Source organism: Ranitomeya variabilis, chromosome 4 (genome assembly GCF_051348905.1).
Source record: "Ranitomeya variabilis isolate aRanVar5 chromosome 4, aRanVar5.hap1, whole genome shotgun sequence".
Classification (NCBI taxonomy): Eukaryota; Metazoa; Chordata; class Amphibia; order Anura; family Dendrobatidae; genus Ranitomeya; species Ranitomeya variabilis.
In genome coordinates, this window is record NC_135235.1 from 54,022,573 (window position 1) to 54,035,997 (window position 13,425).

The window sequence follows — 13,425 nt, forward strand, 5'->3', positions numbered from 1 at the left end:
CACGCGTTTTGGGCCAGATACGGGCCCGGCAGATGGAACCTGTTGCGATGTTGATGCCTGCTGCGGCCCCTCCTCCACCTCCGCTTCTGAACTACTGCCGCCTGCACCCTGTTCCCCCAATGGCTGCCAATCGGGGTCAATAACTGGGTCATCTATTACCTCCTCTTCGAGCTCGTGTGCAACTTCGTCTGTGTCACTGTGTCGGTCGGTGGTATAGCGTTCGTGGCGGGGCAACATAGTCTCATCAGGGTCTGATTGTGGATCTGTACCCTGAGAGGGCAATGTGGTGGTCTGAGTCAAAGGAGCAGCATAGTACTCTGGCTGTGGCTGTGCATCAGTGCACTCCATGTCAGAATATACTTGTAATGGGCATGGCCTGTTAAATGTTTCACTTTCTAAGCCAGGGACGGTATGTGTAAAGAGCTCCATGGAGTGACCCGTTGTGTCGCCTGCTGCATCCTTCTCTCTTGTTGTAGTTTTTGCTGAGGAGGACAAGGAAGCGACTTGTCCCTGACCGTGAACATCCACAAGCGACGCGCTGCTTTTACATTTACCAGTTTCGGAAGAGGAGGCAAAAGAGCTAGAGGCTGAGTCTGCAATGTAAGCCAAAACTTGCTGTTGCTGCTCCGCCTTTAAAAGCGGTTTTCCTACTCCCAGAAAAGAGAGCGTTCGAGGCCTTGTGTAGCCTGACGACGAAACTGGCTCCACAGCTCCAGACTTAGGTGGAATATTTTTATCCCCACGACCACCTGATGCTCCACTACCACTACCATCATTACCAGCTGACAATGAACGCCCACGACGACCTCTTGCACCAGACTTCCTCATTGTTTTAAAATCTTAACCAAAGTAACTTTATTTGTTGCTGTCAAACAACTTACACGGTGAGCTATAACTTCAGTATGATTTCAATATCCCTTAACAGGTTGGTGAGACCACAAGGAAAATCAGGCACAATGTTACACACTCTGTTTTCTGTGGCACAAAATCACAGAGATGACACACACGCAGGACTGTCACTCAAGCACTAATGTCAATATTAATCTCCCACCTAATTTATTTTTATTTTTTTCTCAGGGAGACTTTAGAAACCAAATAATATTAAAAAAAAAACAAAAAAAAAAAGGCTTTCTATGGCCCACAATTAGAGAGAGAGAGGTGGCACACCCAGGAGTCAAGACTGGCGCACAAGCTGAAAGGGCAATATTACTCTCCCACTGTTTTTTTAAGTTTTTTTTTTTTTTCAGGGAGACTTTAGAAACCAAATAATATTAAAAAAACCAAAAAAATAAATAGCCTTTCTATGGCCCACAATTAGAGAGAGAGAGGTGGCACACCCAGGAGTCAAGACTGGCACACAAGCTGAAAGGGCAATATTACTCTCCCACTGTTTTTTTAAGTTTTTTTTTTTTTTCAGGGAGACTTTAGAAACCAAATAATATTAAAAAAAACAAAAAAATAAATAGCCTTTCTATGGCCCACAATTAGAGAGAGAGAGGTGGCACACCCAGGAGTCAAGACTGGCGCACAAGCTGAAAGGGCAATATTACTCTCCCACTGTTTTTTTAAGTTTTTTTTTTATTTTCAGGGAGACTTTAGAAACCAAATAATATTAAAAAAACCAAAAAAATAAATAGCCTTTCTATGGCCCACTGAATGAGAGAGAGAGGTGGCACACCCAGGAGTCAAGACTGGCACACAAGCTGAAAGGGCAATATTACTCTCCCACTGTTTTTTTATTTATTTATTTTTTTTCAGGGAGACTTTAGAAACCAAATAATAAGAAAAAAAATAAATAAATAAATAAATAGGCTTTCTATAGCCCACTGAATAAGAGATAGCACACACAGCAGTGGCACACAAGCCCTGACTGAGGCCAATATTTTTCTACCACTGATTGATGTAGTGTTTTTGTGTTGAGGTAGAATTTAGAACACAAATCACGGAAAAAATAAATAGGCTTTCTATGGCCCACTCAGTGAGAGATGGCACACACAGGGATGGCACTGTAGCAGAAATGCCAATCTTAATCTCCCACAAAAAAAAAAAAAAAAAAACAGGGACTGTCCTACAATTACTATCTCCCTGCAGTAATCTAAGCCAGGTATGGCAGGCAGCAATAGGGAGTGGACTGATGCACAAATTAAATAAAAAGTGTGGACAAACAAAAAAGATAGCTGTGCAGAAAGGAACAAGAGGATATGTGCTTTGAAAAAAGCAGTTGGTTTGCACAGTGGCGTACACACAGCAATACAGCTATCACGGAGCCTTCTAGGGCAGCCCAATGAGCTACAGCGCTGAGGAAAAAAAAAAAAAAATAGCTTCCACTGTTCCTGCACACCGAAGGTGGTGTTGGACAGTGGAAATCGCTGCAGCACAAGCGGTTTGGTGGTTAGTGGACCCTGCCTAACGCTCTCCCTGCTTCTGACGAAGCGGCAGCAACCTCTATCTAAGCTCAGATCAGCAGCAGTAAGATGGCGGTCGGCGGGAACGCCCCTTTATAGCCCCTGTGACGCCGCAGACAGCAAGCCAATCACTGCAATGCCCTTCTCTAAGATGGTGGGGACCAGGATCTATGTCATCACGCTGCCCACACTCTGCGTTCACCTTCATTGGCTGAGAAATGGCGCTTTTCGCGTCATTGAAACGCGACTTTGGCGCGAAAGTCGCGTACCGCATGGCCGACAAGCACAGGGGTCGGATCGGGTTTCATGAGACGCCGACTTAGCCAAAAGTCGGCGACTTTTGAAAATGATCGACCCGTTTCGCTCAACCCTAGTCCCTATTACTGCACCTGATATGCCAATACTGAGCCGCTGCTGCCGTATGTTACCCTATTACTGCACCTGATACCCCAATACTGAGCCGCTGCTGCCGTATGTGTCCCTATTACTGCACCTGATACCCCAATGCTGATCCACTGCTGCCATATGTGTCCCTATTACTGCACCTGATACCCCAATACTGAGCCGCTGCTGCCATATGTGTCCCTATTACTGCACCTGATACCCCAATACTGAGCCGCTGCTGCTGTATGTGTCCCTATTACTGACCCCGATACCCCAATACTGAGCTGCTGCTGCCGTATGTGTCCCTATTACTGCCCCTGATACCCCAATACTGAGCCGCTGCTGCCGTATGTGTCCCTATTACTGCCCCTGATACCCCAATACTGAGCCGCTGCTGCTGCATGTGTCCCTATTACTGCCCCTGATACCCCAATACTGAGCCGCTGCTGCCGTATGTGACCCTATTACTGCACCTGATGCCCCAATACTGAGCCTCTGCCATATGTGTCCCTATTACTGCACCTGATACCCCAATACTGAGCCGCTGCTGCCGTATGTGTCCCTATTACTGCCCCTGATACCCCAATACTGAGCCGCTGCTGCCGTATGTGTCCCTATTACTGCACCTGATGCCCCAATACTGAGCCGCTGCTGCCGTATGTGTCCCTATTACTGCCACTGATACCCCAATACTGAGCCGCTGCTGCCGTATGTGTCCCTATTACTGCATCTGATACCCCAATACTGAGCCGCTGCTGCTGTATGTGTCCCTATTACTGCCCCAATACTGAGCCGCTGCTGGCGTATGTGTCCCTATTACTGCCCCTGATACCCCAATACTGAGCCTCTGCCGAATGTGTCCCTATTACTGCACCTGCTGTGCGGTTCTCTGTGCCCTCTAAATTCTAAAGCAACTCTCTACTATATAGTAATGCCAGGTGCAAGTGCCCTAGAAAACAGTGCCCATATTTTGCACTTAGAAAGTAATAATGCCCTGTGTGCCCCTTTGATAGCCACAGTAACCTGAGTTCCCCTATAGCAATAAGTGCCCACTTTACATTAAATAAAGTCCCGAGTCTCCCCCTGTACAACTCCCCTATGCACAGCATGATGCTCTCTTACACACAGTATAATGCACCCACACAGTATACTGACTCCTTAGTAGCCCCCAAACTGTTTGATGGCTCCAACACAACAATGTATAATGACCCCCACACTGTAATCTCCATGCTGTATGATGGCCCCCTATATAGCCTCCATATGCAGTAGCATAATGCACCAAATAGTCCACAATATAGTATAATGCACTCCCCATAGTTACATAGTTACATAGTTACATAGTTATTAAGGTTGAAGGAAGACTTTAAGTCCATCTAGTTCAACCCATAGCCTAGCATGCCCTAACATGTTGATCCAGGGGAAGGCAAAAAAAACCCATGTGGTAAGAGTAAGCTCCATCATGGGGAAAAAAAATTCCTTCCCGACCCCACATACGGCAATCAGACTAGTTCCCTGGATCAACGCCCTATCAAGGAATCTAATATATATACCCTGTAATATTATACTTTTCCAGAAAGGTATCGAGTCCCCTCTTAAATTGAAGCAATGAGTCACTCATTACAACATCATACGGCAGAGAGTTCCATAGTCTCAATGCTCTTACTGTAAAGAATCCGCGTCTGTTATTATGCTTAAACCTTCTTTCCTCCAGACGTAGAGGATGCCCCCTTGTCCCTGTCACCGGTCTATGATTAAAAAGATCATCAGAAAGGTCTTTGTACTGTCCCCTCATATATTTATACATTAACATAAGATCACCCCTTAGCCTTCGTTTTTCCAAACTAAATAGCCCCAAGTGTAATAACCTATCTTGGTATTGCAGACCCCCCAGCCCTCTAATAACCTTGGTCGCTCTTCTCTGCACCCGCTCTAGTTCAGCTATGTCTTTCTTATACACCGGAGACCAGAACTGTGCACAGTATTCTATGTGTGGTCAAACTAGTGACTTGTATAGAGGTAAAATTATGTTCTCCTCATGAGCATCTATGCCTCTTTTAATGCATCCCATTATTTTATTTGCCTTTGTAGCAGCTGCCTGACACTGGCCACTGAATATGAGTCTGTCATCCACCCATACACCCCAGGTCTTTTTCATTGACGGTTTTGCCCAGAGTTTTAGAATTAAGCACATAGTTATACATCTTATTACTTCTACCCAAGTGCATGACCTTACATTTATCCCCATTAAAGCTCATTTGCCATTTATCAGCCCAAGCTTCTAGTTTACATAAATCAGCCTGTAATATAAAATTGTCCTCCCCTGTATTGATTACCCTGCAGAGTTTAGTGTCATCTGCAAATATTGAAATTCTACTCTGAATGCCCCCTACAAGGTCATTAATAAATATGTTAAAAAGAAGAGGGCCCAATACTGACCCCTGTGGTACCCCACTACTAACCGTGACCCAGTCCGAGTGTGCTCCATTAATAACCATCCTTTGTTTCCTATCCCTGAGCCAGCTCTCAACCCACTTACACATATTTTCCCCTATCCCCATTATTCTCATTTTATGTATCAACCTTTTGTTGGCACCGTATCAAAAGCTTTTGAGAAGTCCATATACACTACATCTACTGGGTTCCCTTGGTCCAGACCGGAACTTACCTCTTCATAGAAGCTGATCAAATTAGTCTGACATGATCGGTCCCTAGTAAACCCGTGCTGATACTGGGTCATGAGGTTATTCCTCTTCAGATACTCCAGTATAGCATCCCTTAGAATGCCCTCCAGGATTTTACCCACAGTAGAGGTTAAACTTACTGGCCTATAATTTCCGAGTTCAGTTTTTGTCCTCTTTTTGAATATTGGCACCACATTTGCTATACGCCAGTCCTGTGGTACAGACCCTGTTATTATGGACTCTTTAAAGATTAAAAATAATGGTCTATCAATGACTGTACTTAATTCCTGCAGTACTCGGGGGTGTATCCCATCCGGGCCCGGAGATTTGTCAATTTTTGTGATTTTTAGACGCCGCCGTACTTCCTGCTGGGTTAAGCAGGTAACATTAAATTGGGAATTATCACTAGTCATATTGGATGCCATGGGATTTTCTTTTGTAAATACTGATGAAAAAAAGTCATTTAGCATATTGGCTTTTTCCTCATCCTCATCCACCATTTCACCCAGACTATTTTTAAGGGGGCCAACACTTTCATTTTTTAGTTTCTTACTATTTATGTAGTTAAAGAATATTTTGGGATTATTTTTACTCTCTCTGGCAATGAGTCTCTCTGTCTCAATCTTTGCTGCCTTGATTTGCTTTTTACATACCGTATTTTCCGGCGTATAAGACGACTGGGCGTATAAGACGACCCCCCAACTTTACCAGTTAAAAAATAAAATCTTCTTAAAAGTCGGGGGTCTTCTTATACACCCTATGTCGTCTTATAGGGCCGGTGAATATGTGCCTTTTGGGGGGGGGGAGTGATCCTGATGAGGACGAGGGGGCGTCTCACAGGAAAGTGAGTATCCCCCATTACCTTATCATAGCGCTGCAGCGTGGGGTCTCTGTGCTGGGAGCGGCGGCTGCTGTGCTGTGCTGTGCTGTGGCGGCTCCTCTTCTGCAGTGTGGGGCCTCTGGTGCTGTGGGGCGGTGGCGGCGGCGTATCTTCATACAGTCGGGGCTCCTCCGGCATCTCAAAGACTGGAAGCCCCGCCGGCAACTCCATGGGTACAATGCGGTCAGGTGGCCTCCGGGAAAATGGCCGCTGCTCAGATTCAGATCTCGTCCCGAGATCTCGGGAGACGAGATCTGAATCTGAGCAGTGGCCATTTTCCCGGAGGCAGCTCAATAGGTGCGATGCGGTGGCCCGGCCGCTGGGGGCTGCGCATGCTCAGATTCAGATCTCAACGAGATCTGAATCTAAGCAGCGGCCATTTTCCCGGAGGCCAGCGCATTGTACCGATGGAGTTGCCGGCGGGGCTTCCAGGCTGAGATGCCGGAGGAGCCCCGACTGCATGAAGATACGCCGCCGCCGCCACCGCCCCACAGGCCCCACACTGCAGAAGAGGAGCCGCCACAGCACAGCAGCCGCCGCCGCTCCCAGCACAGAGACCCCACGCTGCAGCGCTATGATAAGGTAATGGGGGATACTCACTTTTCTGTGAGACGCCCCCTCGTCGTCATCAGGATCACTCCCCCCCCCACCCACCATATACACCCGGCGTACAAGGCGATTCCCGGCGTACAAGACGACCCCCGACTTTTAAGAAGATTTTCAGGGGTTAAAAAGTCGTCTTGTACGCCGGAAAATACGGTAATTTATTTAATTTTCTGTATTTATTTAATGCCTCCTCACTACCTACTTCCTTTAATTCTCTAAATGCTTTCTTTTTGTCACTTATTGCGCCCCTTACAGCTATATTTAGCCATATTGGTTTCCTCCTATTTCTAGTATGTTTATTCCCATACGGTATATACTGTGCACAGGTCCTATCCAGGATGCTAATAAACGTCTCCCATTTTCTTTGTGTATTTTTGTGTCTCAGGATATCGTCCCAGTTAATTGCACCAAGATCCTCTCTCATCCGTTGGAAATTTGCCCTCTAGAAGTTTAGTGTCCTTGTCACCCCTCTACTACACATCTTATTAAAGGAGACATGAAAACTTATTATTTTGTGATCAGACTCTATGTTTTGTGATCAGACATAGGCACACTCTATAGCATACGGCAGCCCCCATAGGTAGACACTGTAATAAGGCAGCACCCTCATATAGACAGACCCTGTAGTAAGGCAGTACCCCCATAGGCAGACTCTGTAGTATAAGGCAGCACCCCCATAGGCAGACCCTGTAATAAGGCAGCAGACTCTGTAATAAGGCAGCACACCCATAGTCAGACTCTGTAATAAGGCAGCACCCCCATAGGCAGACTCTGTAGTATAAGGCAGCACCCCCATAGGCAGACCCTGTAATAAGGCAGCAGACTCTGTAATAAGGCAGCAACCCCATAGTCAGACCCTCTAATAAGGCAGCACCCATAGTCAAACCCTGTAATGAGGCAGCACACCTATAGTCTGACCCTTTAATAAGACAGCCCCCATAGTCAGACCCTGTAATAAGACAGCCCCTACAGTCAGACCCTGTAATAAGGCAGCACCACTATAGGCAGACCCTGAAATAAGGCAGCACCCCTATAGGGAGACTCTGTAATAAGGCATCACCCCCATAGTCAGACCCTGTAATGAGGCAGCACCCCTATAGTCAGACCCTGTAATAAGGCAGCCCCCAATAGGCAAACCCTGTAGTAAGGCAGCAGCACCCATTAAAAAAAAAAAAAAATATATATATATATATATATATATATATATATATATATATATATATATATATATATATATAAATAAATACTCACCTCTTTTCTTCCTGGTTCCTGCGCTGCTCCCGCTGATCTCCTGACAGCGGGCGCAGTGACGTCATCGCGCCGACACTGACAGGGAGATGATGGCAGAAGAAGTGCAGCGCTCCTTCTCCCATCATTGCGATCAGCTGTATCGGCTAAATGCCAAATGCCGGTACAGCTGATCTTCCGATGACGGCGGGGGCCCACTGCTGGCACCGGACCCCCCACCCGCCTGCTCAGGGGCCCCATAGCAGCAGGGCGGCAGAGCAGGGAGATCAATTCTCCCTGCTCTGCCACAGAATGTAACTGTATCGGCATGCTGCGTGCGCCGATACAGTTACAGTAGCATTGCTATGGGTGGGCCCCCTCAGAGCACCGCACCCTCTGCCCCCCCGGTAGCTTCGCTACTGTCCCCACCATCATAATGGGTGACTTTAATGTGGTTTAGAAGAACACGGCACTCTTAGTCTGTGGTGCTGTTGGTGCCCACGTCAGGTGTCCAACCCGTCAATATATAGTATAACAAACTTGCTAATCGGTATGTGAACAATTGAAGTTCCTTTTATTATGCATGCAGACAAAAAATTGTTATGAACGTTTTCGGTCCGTCACAGGACCTTCATCAGAACATTCTTTAACATGAACTGGATGTGAAGGAATACTCATAAAGCGCCAAAGTGCTTCCGAATAATGAGCCTGCTATAACGGGTGTAAGCTGAATAGCTGCTGGGTACCGTAAGGCAGGAAAAAGCGCATGGGAGTGCCATGGTCCGTGGTGCAGGGATGAAGAAGAGCTGTGGGAACTGTATGTCTATGCATCTATTCTATCTATCTCTCATAGAATCTATTATCTATCTATCTATCTATCTATTATCTATCTATCTATCTATCTATCTATCTATCTATCTATCTATCTATCTATCTATCCATCCATCTTCCATATATGCACAGTCATTATGATCTTTCATTCTCGGACAAAGTCAATGAATGTTGTTACAGTTAACGTTACATAATAATTTTGTACTCCCCGACTTAAAATTAAATATTAAGTTTTGTGTAATTGAACAAATATTGTTTTTTAACAGCTCATAGTAATTCATCCTCTAGGGGGAGCTGTTAATGAAGACCAGAACATGCAAATTATTCATACAAAGTTCTCATCCTTATTGCATTGACTTCTGCTAGAGAGAAATCCATTGACATATTAACATTGCGGAGCGGAGCCGGCCATGGTTGACTGAACAGAGGCTGAACAGAACGGAATTAAAAAGCAGAAAACTCTTTCAGCTGGTGCATTGACACAATTATTTCTCCTTATATCTGACATCTTACAATTGTTTTCCTGATGTTCATCTATTTTCTGCCTGACAGGATTACACAATGGGCCCTTATATTTAAGGTTTGTCCGCCTGCTATTTTTATTAAAAAAAAAAAAAAAGCTACAAAAAAAAAATCAAATTGAAGCTGGAATTATCTGGAAGTTCTTCCCATTGTTAGCACAATCTGTATTTGTAGCTCTCTTTGATATGTAACATGCTTAAGAGCTACTATTCTAAACTTGAATAAAGGTATCACTCCTAGAATACTTTTGTCATCATTAGGAAGAAAAGTGTTCACATCTATTCTAAACTTGATATGTTTTGGAATTTTCGCTTCTAATCTATGGAATGACCGATATTCGGTAAAAAGAATCGGTGGCTCTTAAAGGTGAACAGATTAAAATAAATATAATAGATTAAGGGTATCACAGTCCAGAGGTAAACGAAGGTCCTCAGAAAATAGCTAAATATTATTGTAGATCAGTCTGAGGACTCAAAAGAATCAAGTGGCAAAATATAATTTTATTATTTGAAAAATTGACCAGTCATGCAAAAAATGCCAACGTTTCGGCCAAAAGGCCTTTATCAAGGCAGTTATCTACAAGATAATGTGACAAAATGATCAGAGAATTAATAATCGATAAATCAATACATAACTGGTCAAACATAAACCAGAAGGGAATACAAAATTAAATATGCATGTTTCATTATTCACACGCATCATCAAAAACCGAATATGTACATATAAATCTCAAACAATGTGTATAGCAAGACTCCAATAAAGTGAGTACATAGTAAAGATACCATGGAAATTCAGAACAATTCTTCATGTATATCAAAAACATAATCCAATAACTGTGGGAAAAGGTTAACAGTTACATATAGTAATATATGTATCCGCTATGCAATACAGTATATACAACAAAAATTATATCGGATCATGAGTATATCAAACAAGGAAGGGTAAAAGAGAAAAAGAAAAAGAGGGGAAGAAGGAAATTCATCGTCCAGGGTCCATAAGATGAGAACGTGTCCAACAGTCCACAAGATAGTGGAAACTGCCATGTAAATAATAGCCACTAATATCAAAAGTGACGAAATGAAAACCACGATTACCTGTATGATGAAATAAGAGGTAAAACTGTAAATAATGAAATACCAACCATAGTAAGTGCCACAGAACAAACGAAAGTAACCGGTAATCCAAGAGAAATGTGATAATACCTGGTGAAAAAGGCATGTAGGAAACCAGATACAGCCGCTGTGATAATGAGGTGCGGTGTGTTCCAGATCGGCGCCTATTTATGGTGTCAGTAATGGCTAAAACCAGAAGAAGGTCAAATGCACTAGGCGCAAAAATATAAAAGCGCACATGCGCCAAAGAAGTCAAGCAGACGGAAGTAGGGCAACTAGTAAAGGCTAAATATACAGCTGTGGACTGATATTCGTAGCCTGGGAAGATCCATATGTATTAACCCCTTCCCAGGCTATAAACATTGGCCCCTAGTCACTTGCTTACCCTTTCTGGCACGCAGAAAATTGCTCGGGAGCCCGCACCATTTTGAAATTATTTTTTTTTATAAATTAAACAGATATTGCGCCGACACTCGGTACCCCGGAGCGTGCGGCTGCATGTATTTCTATGCAGCTGAACGTTCCGTTCCCGAGTGCCGGCGGCAGTGCAGTGTACTGAGGTGCGAGGCTCGGGCGAGTTTGTCGAAAGTGTGATGCCGGTCTAACGCAGATTTTGCATGTGTGTGTGTCTTTATTTAACTCTTTATGTACCATTTTATTATGTTTATTACTAAACATCGGGTTTGGTATTATCTATCTATCTATAGAGCTATCTATCTATCTATTTGTCTATCATATCTATCTATCTATCTATAGGTCTACCTATTATCTATCTATCTATAGCTCTATCTATTATCTACAGGGTCCTTCGGTTCTCAGCGGGGATGTCACGGTGTCTGACCCGGTCTGTGGCCCTAGGGGTGTCCGTTATAAATGGGGGAAAAATCTTTAAAGGGATAATGTTCGTGACGCCACCTGTGGTATTCGGTCAGGGTGACCGATGCTGCTTAGGGGTCCGGTGGGGTGATTTAATGGCAGCTACATGGTATACCTTCCCACAGTTGAAGTATGTCTCCAGGGCTTCCCAGAGTGTAGATGGTGAATGGTGGGAGGCGCGGTGAAGAACGAGGACACCAGGTTGCAGTCTCTTTACCTTTACTGAAGGCTTCAGCATACACAGTCCAGGGTACAGACCACAGGGCAGGCAGAGTCCGGCCAGTCTTAAGGCAAATCCAGAGTCCCCTTATCCAGGTGGAAATCAGTAGCCTTCCCCTAGCGCCTGGATGTTGTAGTACCTCCCTGCTGAGCTTCTCGGTAAGGTCCTCACAACTGATTTTAGTGTTCTAGATGTTATTTCTCTTTCTCTCTGTCCCCCAGATGCAATGGATAGGACAAACCCATATGACTGATGGCCTAAGGCTTTTTACAGGGACTCTATCGTGCCCCAGCCCCCACAAGTTGCCACCATGCCTCCTGGGTATAGGGTCGGGCAACCAATATGGAACTAGCTGTCCTGCTGGTCTCTGGAGCCAGGCTTGGAGATGTTGACTCCCTCAGTGTTCCAGCTACTGGATTCTGCGCCTCAGAAAGGAGGCAGCCTTTGCAGGGCAGAACTCCTTCTGGTTTCCTCTCCTTTTGCTATGACTTCGTTTCTCACCCCCTACAATACAATTCACTGTTTGTGTCTCTTTCTTATGATGCTGCTGCACGTGGGGCAGGCACAGCCCCGTGGCCTTCCTTCTAGGCCTCTGACAGGATCCCACCCCTGTCAGGGACCTCTCTGTCTGCAGTGCTTAGATGTTCCTCCTTTCCCTCTGTCTGCCCGACAGGGTGCTGCCTGGGAGAAGCCCAGTCAGCTTCTGACTAACTTCCTATCCAGACCACCAGTTTTACCTAATTGTGAGGAGTGCCCTAATAGATAGGAGCATAGCTCCCCCTGGTGGACTGGAGTGTGAACTGTGGTGTATGGTTGTGATACCTGGTAAAGAGATCTCCTTTATTGCCTTCAGACGTAACATCACTCCCCCTGGTGGAAGAACGACATTACTGCAATGACCAGGACTCTGGGGCACTGCATATCTATCTATCTATCTATCTATCTATCTATCTATCTATCTATCTATCTATCTATCTATCTTTCTGTGTGTGTAAACATTATTCTTCAATGGAGTATGTAAATGAAGAGGTTGGACAAGAAATGACATCACAATTCTTTTTTTTTGTTTAGCAATAGATCTTTATTTAGCTTACAAAGAAAGCATACAAATCTGCATGAAAAAAACGCAAGAAAATCTGCATCAAATCCGCATCAAAACCACATCAAATCCACACAGATTCTGGCAAGAGATGCAGATTCTGTGCAGAAAATTCTGCAGGCAAATCTGCAACGTTTGTACATACCCTAATAGCTGTCTACAAATATCTGAAGGGCTGACAGTGTAGAGGGATCATCATTATTCACCTTTGAACATGGAAACATGAGAAGCAATGGAATGAAACAGAAAGGGAGAAGATACAGATTAGATATTAGAAAAAACTTTTTGACAGTGAGGGTGATCAATGAGTGGAACAGGCTGCCACGAGAGGTGGCAAGTTCTCTTTAAATGGAAGTCTTCAAAGAGATGCTGGACAGACATCTGTCTGAGATGGTTTAGTGAATCCTGCATTGAGCAGGGGGTTGGACACGATGAGCCTGGAGGTCCTTTTTAACTCTAACATTCTATGATTCCTATCATACTCTATGAAGAGGAAAAGGAGAGGAGAATGGAGGAGCATTCAGCACAGTGAGACATCATGCAGGCACAGGTAGTTAGAGTTGCAGCTTTTTGCAAATGTGT

At 44.6% G+C, this 13,425-nt stretch overlaps 1 protein-coding gene across 1 annotated transcript in view; it reads left to right on the top strand.

Moving 5' to 3' along the window:
• Positions 1–13,425, top strand: part of ADGRA1 (adhesion G protein-coupled receptor A1) — an 847,935-nt gene that overhangs the window by 231,718 nt on the left and 602,792 nt on the right. The window lies entirely within an intron of this gene.